The sequence below is a fragment of the Adiantum capillus-veneris genome, chromosome 18 (genome assembly GCF_014529385.1).
Source record: "Adiantum capillus-veneris isolate H3 chromosome 18, ASM1452938v2, whole genome shotgun sequence".
Taxonomy (NCBI): Eukaryota; Viridiplantae; Streptophyta; class Polypodiopsida; order Polypodiales; family Pteridaceae; genus Adiantum; species Adiantum capillus-veneris.
Window position 1 is genome coordinate 102,317,912 of NC_140948.1, and position 10,291 is coordinate 102,328,202.

Sequence of the window (10,291 nt, forward strand, 5' to 3'; positions counted from 1 at the left end):
CATTTGGTTTAAGCTACTAAATTTCCCAAGTGATGAAATAGTAGGCATCCATATCACTCCACAAAATCTCTCCTCACGGATTCACTTGTTTGTTGTAGATGAGGAATGGCTACAGATAAAACTAGCTCTTGCCATCGATCCATAACGTAAGATAATGAGTAAAAAGACAAACCTAAGGAATTTTGACAAGGGATGGAAAGAAAAGTGAAAGACAAAGGGAATAATACTGGAAGAAATGAAAATATAGTGCACCTTATATAGGCTAGCCAGCCAAGGAAGGGTAAATTAGCGTTACCCAGATGTTGAAAGTGTAACGTGCGAATGAAGATTTCCCAACTTACTTATTTATTTCGAGTTGAGGAAAACTCTTTCTTTTTTTTGGAGAGTTTGTAAGGTCCTCCTCTTAGCCCTTACTCTTGCTGAAATATCTAAGATGTCGACTTTTCAAATACGATCAAGTAAAGCACCCTAGCTACCCACAAGACGCTTTTCGTTTTCACCATGGGAACGTGGATATAACCAATGCAAAACTATTCACGAGACACTTTCGGTTTTCACCATTGGAATGTGGATATAACATATGCATGGGAAATTAGTTTTATTTCAAGAAAAAGAATTGCATAAGAAATCAAAGAAAGAATAAAGGTAAGGTGAAAAAGTAACTTGGTGGAAGTAGCTTGTTGAAGAAGCCACTTGTTAAAAAATAGCTTCTTGAAAAATTCACATGTTGATAAATAGCTTATTGAATTGAAAAAGTAGCCACTTGTTGGAAAGTAGCTTCATGCATAAACCACTTGTAGGAAAAGTAGCGTCTTGCATAAGTAACTTGTTGGAGAAGCTTTGAGAAGAAAGAAAGCATATCAAGATATGAAAAGTAAATTATCACGATAAGTTAAGAGCCTTATCAAATTAAGCCTAAAAGGAGGCATTCCCTACTCATTAAACACTTTGTTTCACTTCGCTTCACTTCGCTACACTTTGCTACGCTTCACTTCACTTCATTTCTCTACACATTTTAAAATTGAAAGCTTGATAGTGAGCTATGAAATCCATAGCTAATCCTCCTTCTTCATACACACCCTACACTCTCTTCTCTCCTCAAGAGAAGCCATAACCATAATCCAAATTACCATTACCCTCTTCACCTTCTCTCTCTCAACCTACAAGCTTTTCATAGCTTGAATTTTCTTAATCTCTTTCTATTCCCATAGCCAAATTGGTGGTTTTCAAGCAAAGGAAAGCGGAAAAGATCCGGCCACGTCAATACACTTGCCGTTACTCTTCCAAAGCAAGGAGAAGACCCTACTATTTTCACATTATGGTTCCAAAATCTTAAGCCTCTTTAAGTCACTTGATTAATCCTCTCCACGGTACTAAAAGGAGGCATCAAATTCTCTCCACTCTTAGGAACTTTGTCATTACCATGCATATAAGGGTTTTACCCTTGCATAAGCACTCAAAGGAAGTTTTGATTAGTTTCCCAAGAAAAAATCATTATAGGAAGTATATGCATTGTTCATTTCAAGTTTGTCTGCTTTCAAGTTTGTTTTGCAAATTCAAAGGGGGGGGGGGAGTAAGGGGATAGCTTCACGGATGTTGTGACCGTGTTGCTCGAACATAAAACTCCCAACGCTTCCATGGAGATGTCCAATGGATGGCAATGATGAAAAGGGACCAAATGGGATTCATCGGAGTCGGGGATAACTTGAAACTTACGTTGAGACAAAACCTTAAACTTCCACGAGATTCGTTCTTTACTTAAGGTCTTGTTTGAATAGAAAATTAAAAGGAATTACGAATTAAGGGTTTATAACTCAAGGAGCTTAATCTAAAATTTTAACTAGGATTAAAAACTTTACCGAGAAGAGTGATGTGGATAGCCCTAGCATAACATAGCGATTTAAGTGTAAACTTGTCTTCATGTTTGGAAAAAGGCCGGGGCAGGTGTTTACCTGTGGGATATAACGGGAGATGGTCCTTCTCCGCTAGGACTGATAATCGTTGGTCTATGTTTGAGCTCAGGGTTCATTCATTGCCCTAGAAATGGGATTAAATGGGAGTGTGTCCCAGCCGGGTGGATGTGACCCGCGGATGCGTTTGGAAATCCGCCTAGTCAGGGTAGGCTTGATGCTGACGGGAAAAGGAGGAAGGAAAGAGGATCCATGGAGGGATCATAATAAGGGAGGAGGATGTGATTTAATTAAGGAACTCTTCAAATTGTTTGGGAAAAAGGAACCTTGGAAAGGCTAGGAACCTAAATGGTCTATTCCGGAATTGTCCTCATCAGCCGGACCTTTGCTCTTCTTGTGAGGATTATTGATTTAAAAGGAACCTAAAGTAGATTATTTTTGAATACTTTCCCACACAATATAAAGAAAAATAAGAATCACAATCTGTGTAAAAGTGCCACTTTCTCACGTGGGGGAGGAGACAGGATAGCCGAGTCCTGGGACGAGGATCGGGATATGCCTGGAGAAGTATATGTGATTGCTTGAAAGATAACTAGATAATCTTACTAATTTTAAAGGAAAAAGGAAGTGAAAATACTCTATAAAGACAAAAGGTGGGAACGACCTGATAAATACACATTTGCAAGAGTATGCAACAGTTTGCATGCTGCTTTCAAATACTTGAAATGTATTCTTGGTTCGCCATGAGTGGAACATTGTTTTCTAGTATCATAGTACTACCTTGTGAAGGTGCATTTATAAAACGGTTTGGTGGGTGGGTGGATTCCGGAGGGTTAATTGTTGGCCGAAAAGTTGAACCCAATTTTATGTTGTCTTAGCAATTAAGTCCAAAGCAGGGAAAAAGGGATTCCGATCCACGGAGTGGGGAACAACTTGGGATCGAAGGATTCATGTAGATTATAATACACTCACCCTAGGGGAACGCATTGACCGATGTGCTCGGTCCTAACCGGGAAAAAAGCGTCAATGACCTTGAACCAATGGTGATTTAGAGAACTCCCACCAGTTGACTCTCGAAGGTTGAGTTCCAAGTTAGTCTGATGACTTTGATTGGTAAGTTTGATCGGTAAGCAAAGGTTCTTCAGGGCTAAGGGATCCCTATGAGAGAAATTGAATGTTATCACCCCCTTGAGTTGGCATCAAACAAGAAAAGGAGTCCTATCTTGGTGTCGGTCTCAAGCGGGAGGGATGTCGGAGATCACTTCCATGTGGAGATGGTACAGCCAGTGGTCCCCGGGCATGGCCCTCACAGTAAGCAACAAGGAGGTCCTTGCTCAGGAGAACGACCATTTTATGCACCATGTCAGATTGGACCAATGGATTTACATGTACCAATGGATTTACCAATGGTTCCATCTGACCAATGGAGCATCGAGAGTCACTCATCATCCACACATACACTACATCACATGTAACTTTGGTCCCATAGGTCATATTTGACCTCTGAGGATGATAATAAAATCTATCTCTCTCTCACCCATATTGCCCCTAACTACAAAAACATGTTCTTTGCTAGAGGAGAAACCGCACTCACACTTACATGCTAGAGCCTCTACCCTTCTCAAGGATACACACTATCATAGCCATTCGGCTTATCTCACACTCCCTTTGATGTGAGACAGGGTGTTGGGAAAATGGAGAAGAGTCAAATCAAATGTGCACACTTTCCTCTCCCAACCACAATGTGGGCTCTCCATTGCAACTCTCATCACCATGATTTTGGAGCATCAAGAGTCACTCATCAGCCACACACATACTACATCATATGTAAATTCGGTCCCGTAGGTTATATTTAACCTCCAAGGACGATAATAAAATCTCTCTCTCTCTCTCTCTCTCTCTCTCTCTCTAACCCGTATTGCCCCTAACTACAAAAACATGTTCTTTGCTGAAGGGGAAACCACACTCAGACTTACATGCTTGAGCCTATACCCTTGTCAACGATACACACTATCATAGCCATTGGGCTTATCCCTCACTCCCTTTGATGTGAGACATGGTGTTGGGGAAATGGAGAAGAGTCAAATCAAATGTGCACATTATGCTCATTGCAAGTTGAAGAGTATGAGTGCCACATAGTACTAGAGTGCTCAGATTTTGGTCACATTTGAACTTGCTTCCCTCACATTTTTATCCATGACCTAGACCTACACACTTTCCTCTCCCAATCACAATGTGGGCTCTCCATTGCAACTCTCATCACCATGATTTTGGAGCATCAAGAGTCACTCATCAGCCACACACATATTACATCATATGTAAATTTGGTCCCATATGTTATATTTGACCTCCAAGGAAAATAATTAAATCTCTCTCTCTCTCTCTCTCTCTCTCTCTCTCTCCAAATCGTATTGGAACTCACCTTCCCTCTCCCTTGGCACTAGCGAGGTTGCTAGTCGGAGGGGGGGGGGGATGCTCTACCTCCAATTCATAAACGAGCCCCTCCCTTGGGGACCTCACATGAGAAAAATTCCCTAAGGCAACACAATACAACACTCAGATCGTTGGCAACAACCTCTATCACCCATGCACTACCAACAAACACATGACACTATTGAACTGCTGGCTCGGGAGATTCACTCCATATATAAAACGGGATGCCACATGCAAGCGGACAACTTTGATAAAACCCCTGTATACGACTCATATTAGGGAATATGACCCCCCTTTCTACACTTATATGACAATCAATGTAGAAAATTATCTTACCCCTATCTTACATATAAAATTTAGGTCTCACATGATCTAACTGAGTAAAACTAGTCAAAGAGCGTGTCGCATAGTGATTGGTAATGTACTAAGGAACCACTTATGTTGATAACTAGATGTACTCTCAATGTGTCTTAGTTTGAATAAATATGATACCCCCTCCCTTAGTTTTAAGCTTAGGAGCTAAATTATTGGGGGTCTGCCCCTAACTTACATGGTTATGTAACTTGTAAAAAGACCCCCCTCCCTTGCACTTACGTGGTGCGATAAATTTTCCATGGTGAATCCCCCGGGACTGCTGGTGTGCACGCCCAAATAGCAACACAAGTAGCGCTGCACCATACCTCTCAAAGAGACCTCTCTCTCTCTCTCTCTCTCTCTCTCTCTCTCTCTCTCTCTCTCTCTCTCTCGCACACCTCTTGTTGCAAATGGTATATCACATCTCCACTATATAGTGTGAGTTTCTCAAGGTTGAAATCCCATGTGGATTGTTTCTTTGCTACATGTACCTTCTAGAAGCCACCTCCCTATGAAAAAAGAAACCTCATCAATTTCCACCAAAACCCCAATTTTCCCCCAAATTTGAAAAGTTCCCACTTCTTGCTCCCATTCCAAATGGCTAGTATGTAAAGCCTAAGTGAAAGCCCATATGGGTGGCTCCAAAACCCTAGAACCTTGCTACAATTTAACTTCTCTAAGGCTGCAAACCAATCATCCCAAAATGGAAAAAAACATCTGACTCCCTCATGCCTCGGTTGTCCGCCAACTTGCACTTTGATGCACGTGACCTCGATCGACAAGCCATTGATTTTGGCTAACTGGAAACACTACATACAACCTCTAAGAACCTTGATGAGCATAAAAAGATTCTAGATGAAATGCCTATTAATGCGGTCCAATCATGCTAGAAATGACCCCCTTGAAAACTTTAACTCGCCATAACTTGACCATCGAAGCTCCAGTTGATGATCCAAAAAGACCGACATGCACCATAGTTGGAGCACACTAAACCTATCTGGTAATGTCAGATTTGATCCCCTGTTGAGTCCGAAAAGAGTCTAGAATGCATCCGCAATTCAAACCGTAATAATCTTCTCCTTGAAGCTCTGCTTTGAGGATCCGTTTGGACCTGCTCGTGGAGCACTTCAAAGACCGCATCACTACATATATCTTGCACTTTGGACACCTTGATACATCAACTTGCTTAGCCCCTTTTGAAGCCTCCCTAGCCTAGAGAACCACCATAGACATACACTCCAACAACCACCTACCTGCCCAGGATGTTCATACTTGCTTGAGCACCCTTACAGGCACCCATAGCACTACGTATTCCCACTCTTAGCACTAAGAAACTTTGGTTGCACCAATGCCTCCAATTTCAGAGATCCAAAGGTGAATGCCCAGTTCAAAGCTTCAAATATGTTTGTCTTTGTATTTTGTTGCCAATGTTGATTACATAGTCTTTGTGTCGTCAATGTTGGGAGAATTTCGGGAGAACGATTACTTGAAAAATTCAAATTTCCACACACACATACCCAACAACCTCTCACCATCTCTCCCAAAACCCAAGTACACGCACATAGATTATGACACCACACACACACACACACACACACATAGAATAGACTTGATAGTGAAAGATTGTAATAGAAGAAGATTTATACATGATTTGAGAATACACATCATAGCATAAGAGTGGAGAGAGATGAATCTTTCACATGAATGGTCTAAAGATTATACTAGCCCCAAACTCCACATCACCTCTTGTGGAGTTTGGTATTTAATCCTTGTTATTGCTTATTTTTGCCAAAAATTGAAGGCCCCTCTTTGCACTTAGTTTCACTTTAGTCTATGAGTGGTGGTTATCACTTATTGCATGACCCTCTACGAGGTGAATTCATTAATTACAAGGAATCCATAGTGGCTTATTGGCAAATAAGCTATGCAAAGTATAACACTATGCAAATGAAAATGGCCAAGAGAATTATTTAGTGCTGGTGCCTTCCCCTCAACTCCTAGAGTTCCAATCTACATATCATCAAATCACTATTAGTAAAAATAAAAAGAAAGGATAGTAATTAACCATTACACGCTAGCTACCCCAATTGTAGTTAACCGCATAAAATAGGAGGGTGCCCCATCTTGTAACATGTCCTCAATTGCAATCAATTGGACCATGAGTGATGAAATGTGTGGAGAAGATCTATAAATTTTTGGGAAAAAAATTTAGGCATCCATTTAGAATCTTCTCTAGGGTGGTCTTTAAAAGTCAAAAGGTAACGATTGTAAACTATTCTAGTGTGTATGGGGGTAGTCTCATGATCCACTATCTCGTCAGGTATGAGTTGCTCTTCTTGATCTACAAGTGTAGGTAGATCCTCATATATATAATTTGTAGGTAGGGGTACTCAAAAGGGTCGTAATAAACTAATGTGAAATGCATTTTGAATGTGTCAATGTGAAGGTAATTCTAAGAAAAATGATACATCATTAATCACATAATAAATCTTGAATGGACCATAAAAGCGAGGAGCAAGCTTAACAAGAGCATTTGTATCAACACTTTCAGTTCTTCTCTTTTTATATTTTTTCTCTTTATTTTTCTTTCATATATATATATATATATATATATATACATATGTCTATATATATAGATGTATATGGTTAGTATGCAAAATAATAGAAAATACAAGAAATCAACAAAATAATTTGTACGTATTTCTATGGTCTCGATGATGATATCCCGCCTAAGTGCCGTACCAGGGAACAATTGAAATTTGTGAGGGTTTGAACAGGTCGATATGTGAAAAAGAGAGGAATCAAACTTTTCTTTGTGTCCGAACTCTTCCTTATCCCAATAATAGACGACAATCAACAATTCAAAAGCTTTTGGCTACGGTAATCTTCAATACAAAACTGGAAATTTTTCAACTTTTGGCAGTCTACAATACATTTTTTTGAATTTTTCTTTGCCTCGGGCATTTTTTCCATCACTAGGAGGTTTTTTTCCCTGTGCATTGTATACATACCCATCACTATAGGGCTATATTATCTTTCATTTTCTATTAAGAAATACTACTCTCTATTGTGTGCCTTGAGCTTCCTTTATCTTCTCTAAGCTGTGTGTGTTTCCCTGCAACTCTATTTCCAACAATTGGTATCAGAGTAGGTTGTATCCTCACGGGCTTAGTCGCCAACATTGCTAGCACGCACCTTCTCACTTTCTCATATTTCAATGAGCTTTGGTGAGCATCAGGAGGTAGAAAAATACTTTGGGCTGACTCGTAGAGCTTAGTTTTCTCAAATTTTCCATTCGGGCTCATTTCGGCCTCCATTTCCACTACATGCAATACTGCACAACCAAATTTATCCATTTGTGAAGAATTTTTATCAGTGTTTTTTTCTGCATAACAGGTCGCTAACAGTCTTCTTTGGGTTGTGCTATATAGCACACGTTAGTCCTGTTTTGTTTCTCCTAATTTTAAGAAGTTTTCACATTAGGTGCGAACATTCACCATGTCTCAAAAGAACACATATGTGTTCAAGATGTTTGTTGTTGACATGATAGATTGGATGGGGACAATTACCCAATGTGGGCTTACATCATTCAACATGTTCTTGTGTCAAAGGTAGTTTGGAATCTTATGCAGGGCATGGATGTACGTCCTTGTTCTATGGATACAAGCAATGTTGAGGATGTTGCAGGTTTTGGTGGCAAGATTGCTGCTAGAGCTGTTTCTCCTACAGAGCTGAGTACGCTCGTGGGATGTTACAGATCACATGCACATGCATTGATTTTGTTATCTGTGAAGTGCACTATTACTCCTCACATTTTTAAGCTAAATCTCTAAAACAGGCTTGGGATAATTTCTCTGGTCTTTATGCAAGTTGCAATGAGGCTAAAATTTTATTGTTGCTTAAAGAGCTAGAGTCGAAGATTATGCACGAGAAAGATGAAATGGAAACTTTCCCTATTGATGTCAAGGATATCAATGAGCAACTTACTTTTGCAGGCAAAGTCATTTTTAATAGTTCCCTTGTGCAAACTCTTCTTGACACTTTGCCAAATTCTTACAAGACTTTTTTCTAGTACTTGGAGAATTATGACCCAAGGAAATCCAGAATTTGTCAAGTTTGATGCATTATGCACATTACTATTGCAATATTCACTTTCAAGAGAGAACATGGCTAAACAACATGCAATTGAACATGCCTTTATTATTGCTCAAAGGAGAAGTGGTAATAGTAATGTAGCCACTTCTCATGGTTCTTGTTCTTCTTCTTCTTCTTGTTATTATTATTCTTCTCTCTCTCTCTCTCTCTCTCTCTCTCTCTCTCTCTCTCTCTCTCTCTCTCATATCTTCTAACTGATACTCTAGCCTCACCATGAACGGCTCACTAGTTTCTCTTCCATAGTCCATTTGATACCAACTATTGAATTATGGTGGAAATTCAAATGAATATTCATGGGAAGAAAATGACTTAGTAGGGCTTAATTTTCAAAGCTGTAAATGACTACTGTTTGTTTCTTACATCATGGATGAGGTGTAAGAGTGCTCAATAATCAACCCAAACGGAGAGAATCAAATGGAAAACTTGGGTGCACCCTTTTAGGGGCTGCTTTGACCTATATCTTTGCTTAATTGGCAAGTAGAACATGTGTAGAAATACCCATGGGTAATGTACATATGTATGGGATAAAATTGCATGGGCGAGTGTGTGTGTGTGTGTGTGATAGCCAATCAAGAGTATGGATCAAAGAACATTCTTACCAGGCAAGAACAACCATCATCTACACAAAAATTAGGACCATGCTTGTTGTTACACACGTAGTTCCTAATTGTTCAAAACAACCAAACCATAAGAAGAAAGCAACAATGAGCTTTGTAGAAGTGCTACCCTTCTTCAAGCAAATCTGAGGTAGAATCCATGGTTCCTATAAATGGGACAACTCAAGTTCAAGCAGAAAAAGCTACCAGAAACAAACCTACCGAGGAACCCATATTTCCTGTTCAAATGAAAATTGAGAAATACATCAATGAGGACTAGAAGAAATTTGCGGAAGGTTGAATGAGAAAAAATCAAAGCAAAGAATCTAAAAGAAAAAACTACCTTAGCTCAATTAGCAAAAACCGCCTTAGAAATTGAGCTACAACAAACCAAAGAGAAATTGAAACAAGAAATGGAAAATTAGGGACGAGCAAAGAAAGAAAAATCATCCGAAATATCATTGGGAGGTTCAATGTTGGTAGAAAAAGCTAATGAGCATTTAGATGTCATGATGCAAGCCTACGAGGCAAGACTGAAAAAAACCTAGAAATTAGAACAAAGATTTTTGATGTATCCACATCCAAAAGTCAAGAAGAAACAATTGGAAATGTGCAGATGGCTCATAGAGGCAGTCCGAGGTCTAATGCAGTAAAAAATATTGACTATCCCTGAACAAGTCATGCCTGTACTTGAAAAAGAGGACAAGAGCACACTAAAAGAAAACAAAACAAGTGAACCAACACAAAATGGGTGAACCAACTAAATCGAGAAATGAAAATCCATTGGATATGAAGGTGGTTGCAAATACAACAGATGAGTCCAAGTCTCAAGAGACACATCCT